The sequence below is a fragment of the Amblyomma mixtum genome, chromosome 1 (assembly GCF_055824585.1).
Source record: "Amblyomma mixtum isolate Tamu chromosome 1, ASM5582458v1, whole genome shotgun sequence".
NCBI classification, from domain to species: Eukaryota; Metazoa; Arthropoda; class Arachnida; order Ixodida; family Ixodidae; genus Amblyomma; species Amblyomma mixtum.
The window spans coordinates 8,442,003-8,464,708 of NC_143012.1; the positions used below are offsets into that span (position 1 = coordinate 8,442,003).

The 22,706-nt window shown below is 50.6% G+C and overlaps 1 protein-coding gene across 7 annotated transcripts in view; it reads left to right on the plus strand.

Moving 5' to 3' along the window:
- Nucleotides 1–22,706, plus strand: part of LOC149365404 (uncharacterized) — a 220,182-nt gene that overhangs the window by 191,487 nt on the left and 5,989 nt on the right. The gene's annotated exons all lie outside the window — the stretch shown is intronic.

Here is a 22,706-nt window from a genome sequence, read left to right on the forward strand (position 1 = left end):
TAAACGGCGCCGGCTCGGCGCCGTCTCTCCACTCTTTACGCGCCTCGCGAAGACGTCGTGTGCTCGTCCGGCAGAACGCAAACGTGTTTTTAGTCGCTTGGGGTCCATCCTCACGTACAGCAATTAGAAGTACAGCATGAAGTAGAAGTGTTCTCATTCCTGCATTAAGTTTGAATTTTCTCGCGGGCATCATTTGCCCGGAAGGAAGAAAATCATTCGGGAAAAGGCAAAAGCTACCGGGGGCTCTTAGGTGTGGCTACGTGCTATGAATGCGAAAACAGTTTACAGTACTGCTGATTCCGTTTGTGCGTTTTTGTGCTCCATTCGGAGCTCCGTGCGTTAATGCCATATGCAGATTGGTCAGTCTCTATTTAACCACCACTCTCTCTACTTAGCATTCGTAGATGGCGGCGAGTCCTCATACCACTACCAGTGCAGTGGCGCGGCGGTTAACCGATGCGCCACTGCACTGGCAGGTGGCTGTTTCTATCACAGCCACCGGTAGGAACTGTGCGACCCATGCTGCTCTTCCCGAGCAACTTCTCGCGCAGCTAGCGTCACGCTCCTCCGAACTTACCTGAGCTTCCTGCTGTTGACTGCAGCTTGCGCGGCGCTCCTCCGACTTATCCGAGTTATTACCGAGTAACTCGGGTAAGTGTCCACACTTTTGGTTGACACTTTCTGTACACACTTTCCGCGGACGCCACGCATGAGTCAAGTAAGGCTTACACATTAAAAAGAAAGTCTGCTTGTCATTTATAATGAAGGAGTAATTATTGGCTGAATGCTCATGTTTCCCTTTATGTTACCGATGCCTGTACGTACCGAGAAGTGTCACGACCTGCAGTACGCAGCCGCTAATCGCGGCGCGGCATATATAGAGACTTTCGCACACCGGTTGCAAACAACGACCCTGGGGCGAAACTGAACTTGCGCGCTCTCACTTCCCCCGAAGGCAGCTACTGCGACCTGAGTGAAGCGATCCCCCTTCCTTCGATCTCAGGAGAAAAGCGCTCGGCGATTTGTTCCCGGTATGTATAGCTATTACCTCCGGCGCGCAACCTTTGCGTCCGTTCTATCCGTTTGCCGGCGGGGCTCTCCCCCTTGTCTTCACGCTGGCATTCTTTCTGAGAAAGCCGATAGAACAAAAAAAATTCTTGTTCGGTCCCGATGCTGCTGCTTGCCATCGGTCGGGGCAGCTCCTTCGAACGCGTGAACCGGCGGCTTTGTTTTTCTTCTTCGCTCACGCTACGAAGACCTCTCTCTCTCTCTTCTTCGTTCCGCCGCCGTGCAGGAGAGAAGGAAACGCTTACAGACACGCTGGGAAGCTTCGCTCAGACGGTCACGTGGGCCCGCCTGCATCGTCTGTCATTAAACCGCACTAATACCCTGGCATCGATAGCTCTTGCGTCTCGCTTTCTCGTCCGTTAACCTCTCCGGGGGGGGGGGGGGGGGTGGGGGGGGGGGTGACTTGTGTGCACTTTTCTTTTTTTTTTTGTTTTCCCCGCTTTCCGACTGTTTCATCTTCTCAGACACGACCGGCCCTGGATGGTCTCGGTTCTTCCTAGTCCCGCGGAAGGGCGGAGCTCGCCGACTCTCGGGAGTGGTTATATACGTCGTTGTTTTTTTTCCCTCCAACCCTTTTTATTTCGACTCCGCGTTTATGCGGCTGTGAACACACACACTCCCTCTCTCCTCCGCTTTCTCATCCTTTTCCTCTCGCGATCGTCTTAGTCTGGACGTGGCTTCGGTCAAGCGCCGTTCCTCTCCGCTTTTGTTTCGTGCCTCCTTTGTTTTGTTATTGTTGCAGTGCCGCTTCGATTGTTTGCGCACGCCGTGAACACGGTGGCACGTTGGCCCCGCCCATTCCAGGCAGATGCCGCCGCCGGCTTTCCCTCTCGCCCTCGTCGCTTCCTCCTCCCCCTCTTCCCGCGCACTGCCACCCCCTCCCTGCCCCACCGTCCCTTGCTTTCCATTCCCGGCCTGTTGTGATGTAGAGTAGAGAGCGTTTCGTAATGCATCACCCCCTCCGGCGCGGTCGTTGTTCTTCCAAACCGATGGGATTCCCCCGGTCTCCTGGTCGCATCATGTGGGCCCGTCTGAGCCCGGTCTCGTAGCCAGTCCACGCGGCGTGGCCGGCAGACAGGCCGGCATTCTTCGCTCCGGGCGCCGCTCCTTTCTTGGGGGAAGGAACGCACTGTCTGCGGATTACGGTGTTGCTTCTCGGTGAGAATCTTTCATCATCGCCTCCGAAGGAACCGGGGGCTTTCGTCTTGATCTCTACGTACCAGTGTTCAAGGAGACTAGCGTGTGATGCGCCCTGGGAAATACCTTGCGAGGTAAACTCGTCGCCCGGCATTTATTATCAGGTATGTGTTTTAGGCATAAAATTAGAAAGTTTGGCCGCAGCTGGCGCGAGACAAAGTTAAGTGAAGATCAGTAGTCTAAAAGACTAGTAGGCTAGTCTTACTTGTGATGTAGTCGGGCTGTGTCTGGTTATGATGCGTTTAGGCGCGCGCGACGGCTTTTGAAGCAAGCGCTACTTGCCTAGTTCTCGGACACGCTCATAGGCATATGCGTGAGGCCTGAATGCGAAATGCGAAGCCATCGACTTGTTGGATGAGTTTTTGGGCTGAGATCTTTTGAACACTTCGAACACAAAGCAGGGACTTTTGTCTAATGTTCTATGGGGCTCATTCTATGCTATGTCATCATCCGTGCATTTGTCTTCCGTTGTAACTTGCTCCGTTAGCGCATTCGCAGCCGTGGTCTCTCCTTATCTGACGGCTTTATTATCCCGATACCCTCATCCCACGTTCGTTTCTTAGTTTCGCATCATTATTTCCGTGCTCGATGCGCCCTATGAGTATCTCCAGCCCGAAAACATATGTAATTTGCCTGTGCCGCCGGGCGAGGAATCTGACTCTGAGCAGTCGTGGTTTAGCTTCCTTATACGTGTTAACCTCTACAGTTCTGTAGGCGGCTGCCACAGGGAACATGCACTTGTAGATGGACTGTGTCATACTTGTGTCGTGCGACCGATAATATCTCGAGTGAACTGACCTGAAAGATAACCGGTGGTCACCTGGCTTAACCAAGAAGATACCGGGGAAACGACAACGTAACCAGTGGTGGCAGAGTCAGACAAGAAGATTAGATAACGCCATTGTTTTGACATTGTTGGAGAGACTAACCAATGAGAGGAGTAATTACAGAACAACGGGAAAGACCTCCGCGCGGCATTGAACTTAGGGAAGCTATGCAGCTGCTGCATACCAATGTCAGGCTCCAGACACGAAGCTCTAACAATACCTGCGTCGCCCAGTTCCAGGGGTACACTCGAAAGCTTGCATCGGCTCTATACTGAGAGGCGTATCGAGCGTGCGCCGATGCGTTCAGAAAAATTGGCCCGCAGTCACACAGCGTAGTCAGTTGATCGACTCGTCAACGCAGTTATCCTCGTGCACAGTGCTGCGGCGTCGACTCCATACTATAGCACTGCTGGCGGGCCGCAACGCGCGCGCTGCGGATGTACTATCGGCAGCAAAAGTTTACGGGACGTGGGCATGTGGAAAAAAATTTATTCCGCCGCAGTTGTCCCAAGCGAGTCGCTGAAAAGTATGAAGATGTCAAGAAACATACGTGTTCCTTCCTCTGGTAATAATACCAGGCGATTTGGTCGCGAGGTAGAGCTGTAATAAATTTTCTTCCGAAAACTCGCGTCCCGCAGACTTTTGCTGCCGATAGTACTTGTTATCACCAGGCCGCCTCGCGTTCGTGACCCATACAACGGAGCCGGGATTCTTCCTCTGCGTTCTGTTCCCCCGCTGTATCACAAAGCGCGCATGGGGCCATTATGCCCTTGCGCACTGCGTCCGCTTCTTCAACTTTTTTTTTTTAACCCCACCCCTACAATTGATCCGCGCAGGAGAACGCAACATAGTAGTTGTGCAACCAAAGCGTCGCCAGTTTCCTCTCTCGACTGAAATCATGATGCTCACTGCATGTATGCAACGGCGCGACCCTGTGTTTGTGCGTGTCCGCGCATATACATGAGTCGTCCTTAATTGCGCGCGAATGCATTATGGGCTCGCGCGGGGCACGCTTACTGCACGGGCGTTTCCGTGAGCCCCGAATTGTCGCCGCTCCGCTGCAGCTGCTCGCATCCTCGTGGTATTCAGCTGCGCGTGCCGCTGTTCTTTCATTTCTTCCCATCGTTATTTCTTTCCTTCCTTCTTTGTTGCGGTTAGGGCGAAGGAGTAACTGTACGTCAACCGCGGCGGTAATAACAATAATAACGATCACAGCCTTACACTTTCTTGCGAACTCCGCTTTATTTTTTATACTTTTTTGTTTTTCGCCTGCAGCTGCGCAAGCGCCGACCACAACGAATGGGCTCTCACCGGAAAGGGCTTTCAGTGCGCGCGGCGCGCACTTTGTCGAATCGTGTCCGGTCGTGGAAAGAAAGGCGCGCGAGTCCTTATTTCTGGCGTCGCGCCGCCGTGCTGTATAAGCTGCCTGTGAGGCGGGAGGGGAGGGCTGTTGGAGAGGTCACAAATCAATATAGCCCACTCTCAGTGTGAGCGGCATGGCAGCCGCAAAAAAAGGGGGGCCTCGCGTGAAACGACGTTGAGCCCTAATGACCCATCTGTGGGCTTGGCTTCGTATTTCATTCTTTATTATTTCGTCGATGCGCTGCTCTCAAGCTGTAGCCAGACCATAGAGTGCGTTATTATTGGATGCTGCTGTGTCCGAATGACCGGGCGCCTACGCGACACCCCTGTGTCCCTCTTTGTGTGTGCGTGTTCGTTGAAAACCTGGATGACAAGGACTGATATCGGACGTGCTACATCTGCCGCGGTAACGAAAACGTTCGCTGTGTTCATGACCGGTTGCTCTGCGTGCAAACGTGAGGCTGGTTTTCGTCGCGGATTGTGCGTGGTCCCTGTAATCCTCCGGGATACCTTGCTTGCTTTCCGTGGCTTGGCTCCAGTGTAGATTTTGCGCCGCCCGAGTGCAGGTGAGCAAACTGAACGGCTCTTTCCTTTTCGTTCCTTTCCTATTGTTGGATCAGGCGTGCATTGTGCGTGCATCTTTGTTTGAGCTGTTTGGGCTTCGTGCCTCCTTCCTTTGTTTTTCGCGAGTCGTTGCTGCCGGAAATTCCACCTCTTGCCTGCCGCCGTATTGCCACGATGATAAGCCGCTTAGTGCTGATTCTCGTGACCTGTTATCGGAGATACTGTTTTTAGATCGGACGACCTGGTGTGCGCGTGAGCTTTCCGTCCGGTTCATCGCATGGGGCACGAACAATACCGCGCTTCTTTGGAACACCAGGTGTCTTCTGAAGCCTGCGCGTATCTTATGTTCATTCAGTTCTTTCTCACCTTCTGTACCAGCTAGGCTTTTTTCGGGATTAATTTTGTTCGCTGTAACATCGGGACGACCGGTAGTAGTAATAGTACGTTTAGCAGTAGCAGTAATAGTATCGCGTGTCGAGCATTGTGGTCTTCTTACTTAGTCTGGTACTGTTTCTGCTGTCCTCTTTTTCATCGCTTTTGTCTTCTTTGGGGAGCGAAAAGCGCTGTAAAGGGGGGGGGTTGTCGTTTGGAAGCCGCTCATGGGCATCGACCGCGACTCCCTGAACCATCTGCTCGCTTTTCGAAAAGCGCGTTTGAAAGCGGGCCTGAAGTCGACCTCGACCTTCAGACTCCATTTTCTCGCGCTTCGCTTTTCGATTTCGGCCATAGTTCAACAGCAACCTGTATTTATCGCGAGCCAAGGGCTCCGTTTAAGCGCTGTCCTCAGCGTAAGCTCCGTCAAACTCATTCGCGAAACGCGTCCACTAGATTCGCCCCCGCAGTGAAAGAAGCCGCTCACCATCGAGTGTCGGGGACATTGAAAGGAGTGTTACGGGGAAAGCAATTGCAGGCATATAAAGAAGCTGCTCGCGTGCGCAGCCTCATCAGCCTACTGCTTGCACGGGGCCAACGTTCCCGGGAGCTGACGCCGTAGCTGCGTAGGTTGCTTTTAGCCGTTCAGACGGGTGCCCAAATCGTGCTTGAAAATAGAAGGCTCACACGACGGTTATGACGTTGCTGCTGATGCCTATTACGATGGGGGTCATGACATCGACTCAGCGTGGTGTCTTTTTCTTTAATATTTAAAAGTGGGTCGCGGTCAACCTTGCCTATATTTTTCTCGTAATCTAAAAACAATAGACGTCGGGTGGAGTAGCAGAATAAGAATAATTTGAGATCATTGTCCTGTTGCATATTAAACTCTGCTGCTGCTTATAACGGCAATTACTACGGTGGTAAAGCTAAGGACGCGCGCCCGACTGTCATGTTTATTGAGGTAAACAACAACAACAACGACCGTGGGTACTTTTAGTCGTATATCATGTTCACGTCTTTGGGCTACGCCGGCTGCTCCCTTTTCTTCTTTGCGGGACAGTGAACACTTCTTGAAGTTTTCTTCACTCTCCTACACACAAGATATATATACCGGCCTGAATCGTGCGCGTTGATATTCCGATGTCAGCACCCCCTCTTTGTCCGTAGTCCGTCTTTGCATCTTCGGCCCCCCGTAGTAGGTCGAGCCTGTCGTCTGTAGTGCTGAATAATGCCTTATATGTGCCTTTCTACTCAAGGAATCCACTTATCTATATAGACCTTTACAATGTGTAGTTGAGCTCGCTCGTATTGAAAAAAAAAAAACCTGACTGTAATCGTCTGAGCGTAGCATTCGACTTCTTCGTTATAGCTTTACGCTCGAGTTAAGGCGAAGCAAATTTGCGAGAGACCTCTGCTCTTTGTAGACTATCGACCCACCGCGGTGATTCAGTGGCTGTGGCGTTGTGCTATGACCGCGTCGTCGCGGTTTCGAACCGACCGCGGCAGCCGCAATTTGTTGGTGGGTAAATAAGAGAACCGCCGTATTATTATCACATACGTGCCCGTGATTAAAAACTCCAAGCGTTCGTAGTTAATGCGGAGCTCCAGAAGTACGGAATCCGGAGTACCCCTTAGTCTGCAGGGTATTGCTCCGTTTTGTGAAAATCGACAAATATATCTGTTTGCAGGCTGGACGCTGCCGCGTGTATTGGTTGTGTGCAATGGCAACGTTATCTCAAACAGCCTCGATCTGGCGGCGGTGCGTACCTTTTCGACGGAATTACGCTTAGAATCGCCGTTCGTCTACAACTCAGGGCCACAGTTCGTACGGTAGCTGTCATCGCCGTAATTGTGCGATAGATCGGCGCAGATAAATACTCGTTAATAGCCCCGCAGTCCTGCGTGCCCAGTTTCTCGGCTGTTTTCTTCATGCGCTCGCTGCTTACTCTGTCCCGGAATTTCAATGTCAGTCACGTATCCGTTAATGACCGTCGTCCGTCGTTCTACCTGGTATCCTCAGCAGCCATTTTATTCTATTGATGAATAAGCGGTTTACTGTTACTTTGTGCAGGTCTAGATGACGTTGTGAAGGAGCTGGTTGTATGTGAAAGCTAGAGAGAGGTGGGGGGGGGGGGGGGGGAGTATTTATTGCTCGACCAAAGTGGACAGCCTAATGCTCTTACTCGTGCTTAAGACCATCCGCTCGATTTATGACGAAACCGTTGACCTGGATTGAATGAAGCCTCTCTCTCAGTAATTTTGTCGCCGTGACGTTGAATTTGGCTCTCTGCGCCTCATATTCGGCGGGGAAGTGATTCGCGTCGATGTGAATTATCGCTGTGAATTCGTGCACGCCAGTAAGCTAAGCTTGCGTCGCCTGCAATGCATTACGCGCGGTACTTTCTCGTATATATTTAGTGAATTTGTGCCGAATTTTTGTGCCTCTGGTTTTGATGGCGTTCAGGTAATCATCCAGTCAATTTATTCGTATTTTTCTGTGCCTTCCGTTCATAAACTTGATTTTTCGCAGCGCATCTACAAGTTCATTCGTTTTTGATTCAATAATTCAGTTAGTCAATCGAGCAGTCAGACTGTCAGTGAATTCATGAACTAATCCATAAGTTAAGCAATCAATTAATGCATCAGTTAATATACAAGTCAATCATTAATCTCTCTATCAATCAGTGGATCGAGCGATCGATCAACGTTGTGGGCTTCTGGTCAGCAAAACTTCGTTTTTTTTCCTTAGAAAAAATTCAGATTCGTTTTACACGGAACTTTTCATTGCTTCTCTTTCTTGTTTCTTTAGTTTCACCGCTGTTGCACTGGTATACCGCGAAATCATCCGGCTGGTTTTCCGTCGATGCAGTACGCGAGCCCTTCTCACGAACCTACACGTTGCGCGTGTACACACGCCACTACTTCAAACAGCCCGTTCGACAGCGGCGAAGACGTCATCGCACGCACAGCGGGGGTCCGCCATCCTTGAACTCCCTTCTTCGCCTACTTGAGCATCCAGGACGCGCGTCGTCGCGTTGCTATCGACGGCTGCTGACTGACTGACACTTTCCCGGCTGTGCATGCCGACTTCGTTCGCACGGCTGCATAGTGCCTACACGTGTGCCTTGCCGGAAGACTCTGTAAACAAGCTGACTACGGGATACGATGGTATAAGTGTAGGCGCTGTAGCTGTACACCTTCACTAACGCTTCGTTGGCGCTGCCGCCGTATCGTAACTCATATGAAACGCTCGCTTTGGACGTTGCCTGAGCGCCTCTCCCCTGCTAGTCCTCCTTGAATTCAACGTATAGAAAAGCGGCGCTTTTGAAACGCGTCGTTGCGTGGGAATGTTTCATATCCGTGTGAGTTATTTTCCTGCCTCGTCTGTAGTGAAAAGCGTACGGCTTGCCGCTTTGCGTGTGTGCACGTACGGCGCAGACTCGTTGTGAGAAGGCGAAATAACGCGCTCTCGAAGTCTATAGGCGCTCGCTTGGCGAGCATATAGGCCGGCGTAACGGAGTTCCTGCTTTGAGATGCCTTGTTTGTGTGTTGTTTGTTTGTTTTTTGCGTCGAATAACGTTATCAACTGAATATTCAGGACACTGATTCATACGGTCTTTGTTCGTTGGTGCAGTTTGTAGCTCGCCTGAAAGAAGAAAAAAAAACGCGATTGTATAGCACTTTTCCGTCGGTGCGTGCAAAACTACGCTGTTGCTTTCAGTTTCTTCCTTCCTTTCTGGGCATCTTGTTTTCACTCATGTACCCAGATAGTGAACGCTATGCTATTCCAGTCAATTTCCTCTGCTTTTTTAATGTGTACACCCTTCCACCCCTCGCCCCGGCCTTCTTTTTCTCCTATTATAGTACCTTGTACTGTACACAAACAATTAGAGATCTTTCGCCATTGCTATACTCAACTGTGTTCGTTTCCGGATCTGGTTCAATTGGGCTACGTTTTATTCCTGCATGTTTGGCCCAGATTTTTTTCATTTCGCCCCGTTTTTTCTTCTTCCTTAGGATATAGAGTAAATAACGTCAATTTAGAGAGTGGGTACTGATTATAAGTTATTACCCTTTATTAAGAAGCCTTCTCAGCCCTCTAGTCCTCTTTCGGGCATCCCTTGCAGAATTGTCGAGCCGTGACGAGACATTTGTGATCCGTGTTTTATTCCGCGCATTTTATTAACTGCGCAGCTTGCGCGTCAGGAAAATAAAATAAAAGAAAAACAGAGTACGCAGGAACCTTCCTTTATTGCGAGGTAGTCGCGTTCTCAAGCAATTTATATATGCTAGCTCCGCCTATGCCTTTGCTACCCGGCGCCGTATACGCGGCGCGCACTTTCGAAAGCGATCTGCCCACCCTCCTCCCGTCTTCGTTTCCAGCTGGCTCTGTATGCACAACCGATCGTCGATAGCCGTTCGAACGATCTGGCTCAGGGGTCGTTACGTAAACACTATCACCGCGAGCAGGCATACGTCCATATACGAACGAGCTCGTCGTTGTTCGTTCAGAAATCATCCGGCAGCTCGCGCCATATAGAGGGCTATCGAGTTCCTTCACGCCGCAAGGCGGTGGTGCTTATTGTTTTCGGACCGTGCCGTCGATCGTATCGTCTCTAACGACGAGCCGTGCCCCCTTTCGTATGCTCGAAGAGTTGTTAGAGTAGGGTATAGTCAGAGGGGGAGCTAGCCCCACACACGCTCTTTGGCGCTCGTTTCTGCTGCTATATGCACCGTGTGCCAGGCTCGGAGGGGGGGTGGCTCTGTGTTTTTCGTGCTCTCGGTGTAGTGTGTCTGTGTGTGCCGCGTATAATGATCTTGACACCGATTTTGGCTAGGCGCGCTTGACACGCATTTCGCGAGCGCGCGGGGGCGTCCTTCGGGATCCCCGGTGATTAGCAGCGCACAGCGCGTCGCAGGCTGATTGCTTATTCGTTTGCACTTTCTTTAACCCTTCTTTTGTATATTGCTCTCCATTGAGTTTGTGCACCGGTGGCCGTCTGAGCGTTGTATTTCTTTTTTGTATTTTTTTTTTCGTCCTCGCCTGGCAGCTGTGCTATGCTCTCCGCGGGAAGTCGTTGGCGATGAAAGGCAGTGACTGATTGCTCCGTCGTCGTCCCTGCATGCGAGCGATATATCCGTAGATGGGTTTCTACACTACAGGGTTCGCGGGTTCGTTCGGGCTACAGCCGACAACGTCCTTGCTGGTGCACTTGCCTATTACCGCGTCTGTCAATGTTTTTCTCAAGAAGAGAGCACGGATTGTGGGTGTTTTTGACGCAGATGCGACGGCGCATCCGGTTGTCTGGAGGCAGCTTGCAGTGAAGCCTGTCGTGCTGACAGCAGCGCCGTAACACAGTCTGGCGAGCAGAGCACGAAATGCTCTGAGCGAAACTTGCACGCGTTTTGCTACGGTCATGCTGAAGCTGCCCATAGTGCGCATGTTCGGGACAGCAAAATGGCTGTGTGGGCAGTTGTTTTGAAGGGCGTGAATCAGGCACGTGTGTGTAGTAGTAGCTATTCGAGAGCATGCAACCGGAAATATTTAGAGGAACTCACAATCGACGAATCGGTTTGTAGCACTGTCTAGACCGCGCAAGTTGTCGGCAACGCGAGAGAAATGCCACAATAGAATGAACTTACTCAATATACAGCCTTTGTAAATGCGTACAGTCTATGGAGTTCGCTTCTGAACTGTGTCACTCTTGGAATGCTTAAGCTCTGCAGTGGTACTGCATCCAGGTCCTTCCACATTCGAGAAATTTGAACGCGGACGATTCCGTACGAACCACGTGGCCTGACCTAGAGGCGCTGTGCGTCTCCAGGCATGCACATCGCCGCAGTATAGGGTTCTTCCGTTGTCGAAGGAAAACACGGCATCTTTCAGTTTCGCTGATACTTTCTGCGTTAGTCCAAAGAGGCCCTTCTCTAGCTCGAGAAAAATTCAAAATGATTCGAGGGCTAGTTTGAGATTCTAAATGAAGGATGTGCCGCCTACGCATCACAGCCCGGTTTTTCCGCGCTTTCCTGTCTCGTTCTCGGAATAAACGACGCGGCCGTGACGGTCAGGTCTTGTTCCACTTCTTCAAAGCAGCACGTGATGCTGTGTCTTCCCTTTCGATTGCCTGTAGTCTTCGCCTCTACGAAGCACGGGGAATCTAAACCTAGTCCGGGAAGTTGCAGACTTACTCACGTTGGACGCTTGGTGCTGTTTTGAAACCTAAGATTAAGCTTTTTTCTTTTTCTGCGGGGTTCCTCGATGCAGCGCTCAGCGGAACGCTGCATCCTGGTCTTTTTTATGAATCGCTAGGGGACAGTGCGGAGAATTTGCTAACGGCTTGTCTTTAACGAAGTGCAGTATACATACACATGCCCACTTGGACAGCAGCTCGTAAATTGTGCGTATTTTCGACGCCGCCCCTCCTGAAGTCACATAAAACGCACTGCGCACCTTGGATTGAGTATGAGGTTTAAACACCGTCGTTAGAGTTCGAGGCGAAGCATATGTCTTCGCCGTATACGCAGTAAGGATGACAGGAACCTTTCTTTCTTTCTTTCTTTCTTTCTTTCTTTCTTTCTTTCTTTCTTTCTTCCTTTCTTTCTTTCTTTCTTTCTTTCTTTCTTTCTTTCTTTCTTTCTTTCTTTCTTTCTTTCTTTCTTTCTTTCTTTCTTTCTTTCTTTCCTTCTTTCTTTCTTTCCTTCTTTCTTTCTTTCTTTCTTTCTTTCTTTCCTTCTTTCTTTCTTTCTTTCTTTCTTTCCTTCTTTCTTTCTTTCTTTCTTTCTTTCCTTCCTTCCTTCTTTCTTTCTTTCTTTCTTTCTTTCTTTCTTTCTTTGGCCAGTTAGAGGGTTCGGGTTAGCGGAATTTCGATGCAGGCGAAAGGAAAAAGTATCCTTGCACACAAACTTTTGCATTTACTGTAATTCTGGATGTTCTGTGTGGGCTAAGATTCCGCATGAGCCGAAGTCGTTCGTGTGGTAAAGTTGAGCGCGTGGTGTGCTTTTTATGTGCGCTGAGATTATGATGAGCGCTATCATCTAGAGACCGCCACACTTTCACCATGTGCAACGTATCACGACGGTGATGAATTGATTTTAGCGGCGTAAGATCAGCGTGACCAAAATAGCGCCATAGCTAACGTTCGTGTGGCAGCTCATAGTCCGCATTACAGCTTTGGCACGCGGTATTCTACGAAGCATTGAGCACTCCCACTGTTCCGAGAATTGCGGTTCCTTTGGCGCCGTCTACCCCGAGCAGCAGCGACAATCGGCGTGCAACGAGCTCACGCGAATAAAATCTGCAGCGACACCCGGAAACAATTTACTGCTTACGCGTGCCCGTGCTCTCGTGCGGGACCCCAAAAATTTCCGTGATCGTGGCCAAAAGCGCCTCGATATCTGACGGCTCGACACGGCACAGCCACTCGGGCTGAGCCGAATTCCTCGCGCGCTTTGTGCGTGTGCGAGAAAAGAAGACCGCGCTTACGGGAATCGCAGCTGCTGCAGTCTTCACGCGGCGCTGAGTAAGGTGCGTAAGTCATATAGGCCGCATGTGCGGGGGCTGGTATTCCTCAAACGCTGTCATTTTAGTAATGGCTCGGTCACACCGGCTCTCGCCAGGCACGCGCCGATCACCGATACTCCGAACACCGGGCTTATTACGATGAAGGCACCCGCAAAACTTTGTATGTGCGCCGACACATAGTACTGCTCGTGCATTGCCGCGCATTGGTGAGGAAACGAACGTTACTCCAAAGGTAGAATTGAACGCCCTTTCGTGCCATGTTGTTGTTGTTTTTGGCCTCAGGTGGAGTGACCTGGAGTTGGAGCTTTGCAGCTTGAGCCTTCTTCTTTTCTTTCTCTCTGACCTCTTTTTCCCCGAGCGGAAATTAACGGACACCATTCCAGACGGTGCGAACGTTATAACAACCAGACTGATAACTAAAATTCCATCGTTTTCTTATTTATTTTGGTTATGCGCTACGACACCTATAGTCTGGATGTTAGTTTGGTAACAAGTGGTTCTCTGGCTCGTTTTTCAGCTTACTGGATGAAAACAATGGCGATATGTCCACCGTAATTTAATTAGAGGTGCATACAATATCGCCGTCACGGTTATGCATGTGATAATGAATAAATTGTCGCAGCTTCATAATAAACTTCACTTGCTTTCTTTATTTATTGCCACCGTCAAGCCGTTTAATTAGGTTAGATTTGGACGCCTCGTACGTCGCCAGAAAAAAAAAAAAGCGGCGTTAACAATCTTGAGGCACTACGCGTATAAAATAATTTCTTGTACGCTTGCGGCATGGGTATTACCCGTGACTGTGTCGCTTCCGGTTCTTCGCTGTTTCATCGTTAGAGGTGCGTCATTTCCGTTTGTTCGCGTTGGCTGGATTGTTGGCTGCAAGCCAGCTGATTCCAGCCGACCCCACGGTTAGTGGTCTGTCTTCGCGAACTCAAAGCGCGTTCCTCTCCATTCAGTGTACCAGCGGGAAAACACATATACTAAATCACTCTGTCGGCAGTGACCGAGGGTTTGGTCCGCTGGAAACTGTTCTCGAACAAAGCAGGCCGCGCGCCCTGACACTGACGGGTCAACCAACCTCAGTTCCCAGCAGTCTGCAGATACTGGTCGCTTCGAGCCTACGCGAAACCCAACTTTCAAGGGTACACATATATAGAAGATATAATGGAAGACGGCGAGCCGCGGTTGCTATAGGCGGCGCCTCCAGTGAATGGGGGGCAAGAGCTGTCGCTCGAAGAGTCCGCCACAAAAGGGAGGAAGACGAAGACGAAGACAAAGACACGTCCACATCGGCAGCCGGTGGGAACAATGGTTCCAAACGAACGCACTGCTCCGAAAGCTCTCCTTCGTCCATCTCTGCCCGCGGCCCCTCCCAGCGAGCGTATACCGGACTCGGCCGCCGTCCGGCACAGACGCCCGACAAGCACGAGACGGGTGCAGCGGCGACGCACTCGAGCTCGCCACACAATGGACCCGGGGTTCGCCCGAGAACAGCGGCTCGACGAGGGGGACAACGGCCTGCTGCTCCGCTGGTCTTGAGACACCACCGCACGCCCCATTTCACGTGTTTGCGGTGACGAGCGACGGCGTGTGAGTCCTTTTTTTTTTCCGTGCCTGTGCGCGCGTGTGTGTGCATAATCATGCGAGGCATCACGCCATATAGAGCTCCCCGTGCATACCGCCGCTGTAGTAGCCTATCATCATCATCAGTTTCATACAGGCGCAAGGCTGATCCAGCTCAATCCAACGAGAACGCGGCCTCCAGCGCGAGCCTGGTCGGCACGAGCCCTCGCTGTGTTGACTTCATTCTTTGTCCTCTTCATGTTTTCATACTATAAAACTTTTTTTTTTTTTACTTTCGCAAGAATTTATCTGCTCAGCCCCGAGCATCAGCACCTTCGCGCTCAGTACGCTTCCAGAAGAGCTGTTTCAAAGGGGTTGGTCGTCCTTGTTAAGTTAGGGTAATTGTAGTCTGGTACAACTCGAGAATGAATGGACAAATGTCCCTCAAAGGAGGCCTTTTAGCCAGTGGCGTCGGCCTCTCATCGTGGCCTCGCTGTCAGTAGCCTTGCACATGCCAGCGGCTTGCGAATGGCCCAGAAAGTTGGAGTCTCATCCGATTATAGTGCAATTAATCGCTAGTGTTGGTTTTCTAGTTAGCGTAGTCAGTCGACCTTGCTATTCTTCTGAGCGTTTAGGCGTTATTATACTTATCGCAGTTATTAGTTTGGACAGAAATATGTTCTGGCCGTGTGTGACTTCCGTCGTCTCTGCTGCGTTCAGCTCATTAATGGCTCTGCGCGCTCCTATTCCCAGAGACTCTCGACCTCCTTTGGAATACGCTAGTCCCGTTAGGCACTGATCACCTGGAACCGCCGTGAACTGTCAGCGCTGCGCAGTCAGCAGTGAGGTCGTCTTCGATTCCTCTCTCTCGAGCGTTGTTTTTGATCTGGCTAGAAAATTGTTTTCATTAACCTGTACCGACCCTTAATCGAAGAAGCGTGCTCCGGAACAATGAGAGGCGTCGTGCCCCATAGCGGTTTTCGTGGTGGAGGCCTTGAATTTTCGCGGGAGGACTCCCATTCGCGACGGCTCTCGTCACGGTCAGGTCTCGGGCAACTGCGCATTACTTGCGGCTATCTGCTCATCAGGAGCCATGTTGTTGCGTGCCTGTGTTTCATCGATCTTGTGGCCAGTGGGCGCAGCGCGTCCGGCCGCTTATTACTCGATTGCTCTCTCTCTCTCTCTTTCTTTTTCCACGCAGTAGCGCGACCGACGTGGGTTCGAATTGTTTTCCCAAGCTCGGCGCTTCAAGGCCTCGTGTGGTTGCGAAAGGGTGATTTTTAAACTGATACACTAGAACGGAGTGCTCAGATGAGCGGTTTGAATTCGATTGGCGCTGAGGACATGCACGGAGGAAACGTTTCAGGCTTTAACGATGACAGGGGAGTGTTGTAAACGGTGCACGCCTACTCCGCGCTGTCGTGCCGCACTCGATGCCGTGCCGCACTCGCTGTCGTGCCCGGTCCCGGAAGGCATTTACAATAAAGGCCTTCATTTCACCCTAAGGTCCTTCGCGTAAAGGCCTGCCGCGAAGTTGGCTTCATGCACGGACGTACATGTATGCCCGAAATTGGAAAATGCGTCTAGTAGTGTTCACGCACTAAAACGTATTTGTGTACGGCGTAGTAATGCACAGAGAAGTATTTGTTTCATCTTTTTTTTCTGCCCATCCTTCACTGCTTCCATGGTGTGCAAACTTCCGCAGCTGCATTGGTGAGCTGCGGTCGCTTAAGTGCGCTGGCCTCAAAAACCCGCCACAACTCCAGTTGTGGCTCGCGTCTTCACTCGTCTACAGTAGTTCCTGCTTACTTTGCCATTGTTTCATTTTCGCCTCCCGAAAGCCTAGCTGAGGCCATTCTTTGTTTTCACGAGCAGTGTCCGCTTTTGGCACATTCCCCATTTTTGTTTATTTTTCTCTTCCTGGCCGTAGTACGGTTCCGGTGACACTTGGCTGCACATGTCACCCAGAAAGCAACAGCAGCGATGCCAACGCCCCTCCTGTCCGAGGGGGGCGGTGCCCCCGATATTGCCAAACAAAACCACTGTGGGGTGCCATCCGTTTTGGCTCAGCTCCCCCCTACCCTGCTTGCAATGAGAGACAACCCGGCCGAACCCCCGGCGCCACAACCTCCGCTGCTTGCTTCGCAGTTAACCGCGCTGGAATTCCCCGCTTCGCCAAGCGAGGAGGAACCACGTTCGACTGACAGCGTCAAAAGAGGCGTTTGCTTTTCCTTTCGGACACGCTGGCGCGCAGTCGTTTCCGACGCCGACAGCGCAGCGAAGAGCGGACCGAAACAACCAGACACACACAACCTGTTCCCCGCCGGACGCGGCGCCAAATTGCGCGAAGTCCCTCGGCTTCATCTGGGCTGCGCGAGCGCTCTCGCAGAAACATACGCACACAAACATCGCGGCGATCTCAACAACGCGGAACAACGCGAACTAACTCGGAGAGACTTTTGCAGGGAAGCACGCGATGCTCTGGAATGTCCGCTCATTTTCGCATCTCTCTTCCTTCCCATCCTCCTCCTCCTCTACTTCGTCCTTCGACCGGGTGCAACACCACCGAGGCAGGTTTGTCTGGAAGGTGTTGCCGAATGTCCGTCCTCCTCGCTTGCTTCGCATCGCTTGTCTGTTCTTCGATCTAGAGATGGATAGCTTATGTAGTGGCACGTTATATAAGTCCGTTGAACTGCTGCCGTTGGGGATGCGTTGTTCTCTGCGTTTACGTGTTTTATTTTTTGCCGCCTTGTGGTCGGGCTGTTTGAAACACTTGCGACTCCAATTCTCTTGGGCACTTGCGGAAGCGATCAAGCCTTTGCAGCTCGATGTTCTCCGATGCCCCTCCTTGACATGAGCTAGGCGTTCGCTGTCTCTGGAGGTCATTAACGCGAGCTCTCTACCACTTACCCTCCCTAATGGAATGCTCGTTGTTGGTTCCATGGGCAGTGGACGGTGAGGCTATTAGCGCCATTCGCCAGTGCTCTGAAGACAGCAGCCTACAGGAGGTTCTGTTCTCGTTCTTCTGTTGAGGTTTGAAGCCACAGGTCTTACTTTCCACATGATTTTGTTATCTGTTTCGTGCATTTAGGCGCGGCGTGACTACAGACGGTGACATTCTTTCAACGGCTCGTCCAGCGACCCCTAATGTTTCGGCTCGAAAGAGCGTTAAAAGGTTTTTGGGTGCCTCCATGACGCTCAGCCACTAAGGGAGCACATTTCGAGGGAATCGCGGGTTTCATTACGGTGAAGGGGAGCAGAAGGTTTCATTAGCGCTCTTCGCTGCTCCTACTCTCCAGCTTGTTCTTGTCTCGTTTCTCTGCAGAGTTCGTTTACGGAGTTGTTCGCTGATTGTGCTGGTTTTGTTTCTCCGAAGAGAGTATGCGTGGCTATTTTATGCCCCGTCTTTCTTACACCACCATGAGCTAGAAGACAGAATTTGCCTACTCGCGATGGCTACCCATCATGACTATCTGGAGGCTGGCCTGCTCAACTAAGCGTCAGAACTTAGCTCACCTGCGGCGGCGTGAAATTATTTCAGGATTGATTGCTGCATAGACGCGGCAGGTTGGTTCTGGCAAACTTGATGGATATTCGCAAAGGTCCTGCCGTCTTAGGAGTTAACTGACATTGCGTGCAAACGCTAGCGGTGGTCAGGGATCTAAAGTTCCCGCTTCGATTTTATATTTCCTCAGCCAGTGTTACCGAAGGGTATGGGAAAGTTCAAAGACCTTTAGTCGAGTGTACTTGCTGTAAAATGTCGAGCTTTCAACTTACTGCAGTTCATTGCACTTCCTTGTTTAGCATCCCATCACACTTACTTGCTTAACACTTTCTGTGTATCTCAACTGTCCTAAAGAGAGCATATCTGTTTGTTTTTCCACACACGTACATATCTCAACTTTCCAAGCCGTTCGTTTAATTCTTACATTAGAATTTGGGAGCTTACTTGAGCGTATTAGCATCAGAGAAAAAGTGTTGAGTGCAAATATGTGTGGTAAGAAAAGGAAGAAAAACTTCTTGTTTTAAGTAGTTGACACTCGTTATGACTCACGTGCCTTATGTTCATTCGTTTTGTCTCGTGTTGTTTAGCCTTGATATAGTTTCAGTACTTATTTTATCTGTTTGAAGAGAATCAGCTGGTTTGTTAGCTTCAGTCCTCTTCGATGGCTTGTTTACACAGAATATGCTGTTCTGCTCATTTCTTGATTGTTCACGCATATGAGGAGGCGTCCACAGCGCCACTATCGTTCGCCACTGACAAATAGCCTTTCACTCGCGAATTAAAAGAGGAAAATTAAAAGGGGCCACAGCCCGTTCCGCTATGTGTAAACGAACTGCAGCTCCCCACTTCCAGCCGTCTCGCCTTCAGCACGTCAGCTCCGCTCGTTGTGAAGCCTTGGCGCTTTGGAAGGCTCGCAGACGGCGCGGCGGCGAAGGTTCATCAGTGTGCCGCGGCGCGCGTGTCCGCGGCCTCGCAACACCCTTTGGGCCCTCGGCAGCTAATTGCGCATAAGGGGCGTAGCACGTTTTCACCTGTGCCTTCGCCACGGTATTCTTTATACACCCCGTGCTTCGTTTAGAGGAGGATAGAGAGTGTATTTAGAATAACTCGGTGATTATGGCTCAGTGGCTCAGTGGTTATGGTACTCGGCTACTGACCCGAAAGACGCCGGTTCGATCCCTTCCATGGCAGTCGCATTTCGATGGAGGCGAAATACTGTGCGGTGTCAGTGCACGTTAAAGAACCCCAGCTGATAGAAATTAGCCGCAGCCCTTCACCACAGCGTCCCCGTACACTGGGTCGCTTTGGGACGTTAAACCCCATAAACCTAAACCATCCGTAGAGGTGTATGAATATATAGATGGGTGCTCTAAACCGCACAGCTATAGTATACGCAGATTGCTCAGTGGTCAGTGATCAATGAGTACTGCGTCATATTATCACCACATAAAGAGCATTATACTGTGTGTATAGGTAGATTGTATATACTTCCCCTATAGGGGAAAAATCATATTGAGACCACATAAGTGTATACACTCTGTATACCGTACGGAGCAAATAGAGAATGCTGTCCACACTTGACAGAGTTGTCTCTCAGGTCACTCCTCGTTTATGTTCATAAGAACTCTAAATACTGTCCACATTGGTGTGGAGTAGATAGTGTGTACGGAGAGTTAGACAGCCATGCAGGCGGTACTCGCATACCCTCCCCCCCCCCCTTTTTTTTTTTTCACTGCTAAGTTAAACCTATGCAACGCGAGCCTATTCCGTCTTCAACTTCAGTTTTCGTATCAGGCCCGCAGAACGTGACTGGCCTGCGTTTTTCTTCAGTATACACCGCCTATTGTTTGTGGGACACTGTAATTGGCGCCACAACTCCCGCAGGCGCGGGCCTATTACGAACACGCTTTGTACGTTCGGCCTCTTCCGAACGAGGAACTGACGTGGGCTCCACCGCGTGTCTTCAGCTGCGCTGCACAGTTTCCAAATCTTGCCGAATGACGCGCCGTTTTCTTTCTTTCTTTATTTCTGACAAATCGTGGCAGGTAGGGTCTCTTCTTTTTACCTTGCGGTACATGAGAAATACACGCACGCGCACACACGCTGGTTGTCTAATTGCGCCTGCGTTGCACGACCTCCCCGCGAAGAGTCGAATGACTCCGACACGCGAGAGGCTCTCTGGATACATAGATTTCTCTCATTTGCGTGTTCGCGGCCTTTTGGGTTCTTTCTTTTCCTTTCTGCAGTCTTACATCCTTGATGGTAAAATGAAAAAGAAAGAGCCGGTCCTTCGTGTTCGGCATGTTGTGTACACACGGCGTCATCTTTTCGTTTTCTTTGCTTCGTCAGCCAGTATCCATTCCGTGCTTGTGATTAATTCAGGAACACGACGGCCTCAGAAAGAAAAGGAGGAAAAGGACAAACCCACGAAATCTTCCGACGGTGAACGGTGTGTAACCTCTGTTTATGTGGCGCTAAAGCATTCTGCTCGGCAGGGAAACTAGTTATGGTCGCGAAAACGTGCAGGTTTATCCACCGCGCGTGGTTTATTCGCTGCCTTCACTGGCCCCGTTCTTATAGGGGTAAGTAGGCTGCGAAATCTCCGTATGCGTATCAGCGTATCGGCTTCGGTTCGAGGCTGCATCCTCGCCAGCCTTCGTGCCACGCATTCGGGGATATTGCGGCTCCTCAGAATCCTCGTGGATTGCGTCCTATATGTGCTTCGTAGCAAAATTCAGTGTTCATATGTGTGGCTCTTTTTCTGTCTTTCACGTCAATTAAACCACTCAACATTGGACAGCTTCAATACCTGATAGTTAACGGCTCCTTATTGATTAATGGATTCTTCTGTCAAAACATCGCTGCCACGCTATGCCAGCGTGGCATAGCGTGGCATTTGTGTGCCTTTCGATTCTTTAAAGGCAATCAAAATCTCGGTACATAAACATTTTCACTTTCACTGAATGTGGTCGTCGTTGTTGGCATTCGATTCCACGAGTTAGTGCTGTGCAGCAGATCGCCGTCATCCTTGAGCTTTCGGTTCACTTATTTAGCCAGCTAAACTAAATTGGTGCTTTGACCTATGCCTAACTCGTGGGTGTGTAATGCGGAAGGCGGCCAAGAAATTAAGTGGAAAAGGAGTGACGTCACCCTTTTATTTCTTGCTGCTTACTTTATGCTGCTTATTATGCTGCTTACTTTTCATCCTAATGCCGTACTAAAACTGCGTGTACTCTTGTAACGGACATTCGCGTCATCGTGAATCTGGGCCACCACTTGGCTCAACCGGTTCTATTGTTATTTTTACTTTCCCTGATTCTGGCGTGGATTTTCTTGTTTTTCACTTCGCTTCCGCCGTACTTGCTGCGAATATAAACATCGTGTAACATAATCTGCTAATGGGAAATAGCTGTAATTCACGGCGCAGTGCACCTTCTTTGTGTCCTTGCAGCTGCTGTAGCTGCTCGCCCTTTTCAGCCGTTCACCGGCTGAACGGATATACAAGTCACACGCACATGTTGCTGCGAACTGCCGTGCCGAACTCTACCGACATTACTAGAGAAATCGCGAATAAAAAGAAAAAGAAAACGCTGTGCGCCTCTTGATGGTGGTCATTAACGTTTGTGGACTACGCAACGTCACCAGGCAGCAACATCTTCCATGCATGTACCGCTGCTTCTTTGATCGTGAGGGTGACCGACGCGCCGACGCCGGGGCCGCGTGTGTATGACCCGCTGCAACTCGTTTGCTGGCCGGGATTCGCGCTGATTGCGTCTGTCGCATTCCAGTCCCATGGTTGCCTGCCACAAGGGAAAACTGACACAACTGATGACACACAATCTCACGGAACGACCTTACCGTCGGAGGCGTGTTCGCTGGCAACAAAACTACGAGTGGATGCTGCTGCCGCGTCCCATAATACGTTATTTGTCTGTGCTGGGCCCTGTTTCGCGCTCCGTCAGGTAATTAACGACTCTCCGAAAGAGAGCCACGCAGTTCGGGCTGCTTCCACGCTTGTGCTCGTTTCGCGGGTCATTCGTAAGTAACCTCTTCTCGCCCACGCGTATGCGTGTGCATATAGCCCTCGTGTTAACGCTAAGCCTCTGGTATAGTGATCGGCGCCTGACTACGTCCCCTAACGACCTCTATCGCGAACAGGCTTCTTTCTTTGTTCCCCTCGCCTTACTAGGCGCATGTAAGCATACGTACTGTTGGAAGTGAATACAACGTTTCAGATCTGCGACTGAGACAACCTCTGTCTTTTTTTTTTCGCTTGCATCCCGGGGTCGTGATGCATCATCTCGCTGCGTCGCCGTATGGTGTTTGTGGTACGCGTGTCCTCTGTTTTACTAGTTCGTCGTATCACCATCATTATAATTACAGCCAGATTACCCGCTGCTGAGGAAAGGCCTCTGTCCTTGGTATTCAGTTAGCTCTTTGCTGTCCCAGCCGCAAACACCCAATCCCAGCAGATTTCAGCAACCTTATCTTATCGTACTAGCTAGTCGACGCCAGGTCTCTAGTTTTCGTGGTGAGTGATAGCGAAGGCCTCTTCAAGATGTGTTGAGCTTCTGAATGTTCTCGAGTTCACGTGCGATTTGGATATTTTCTTTTGCCTCAGTTCGCTTTACATTTGAGAATTGTGATGTTCGGGATCTTCGAACGTTTGCTTGAAGGTCGAATACTAGGCCACGTAGCGGTTGTTACTCTCGAAATTGCC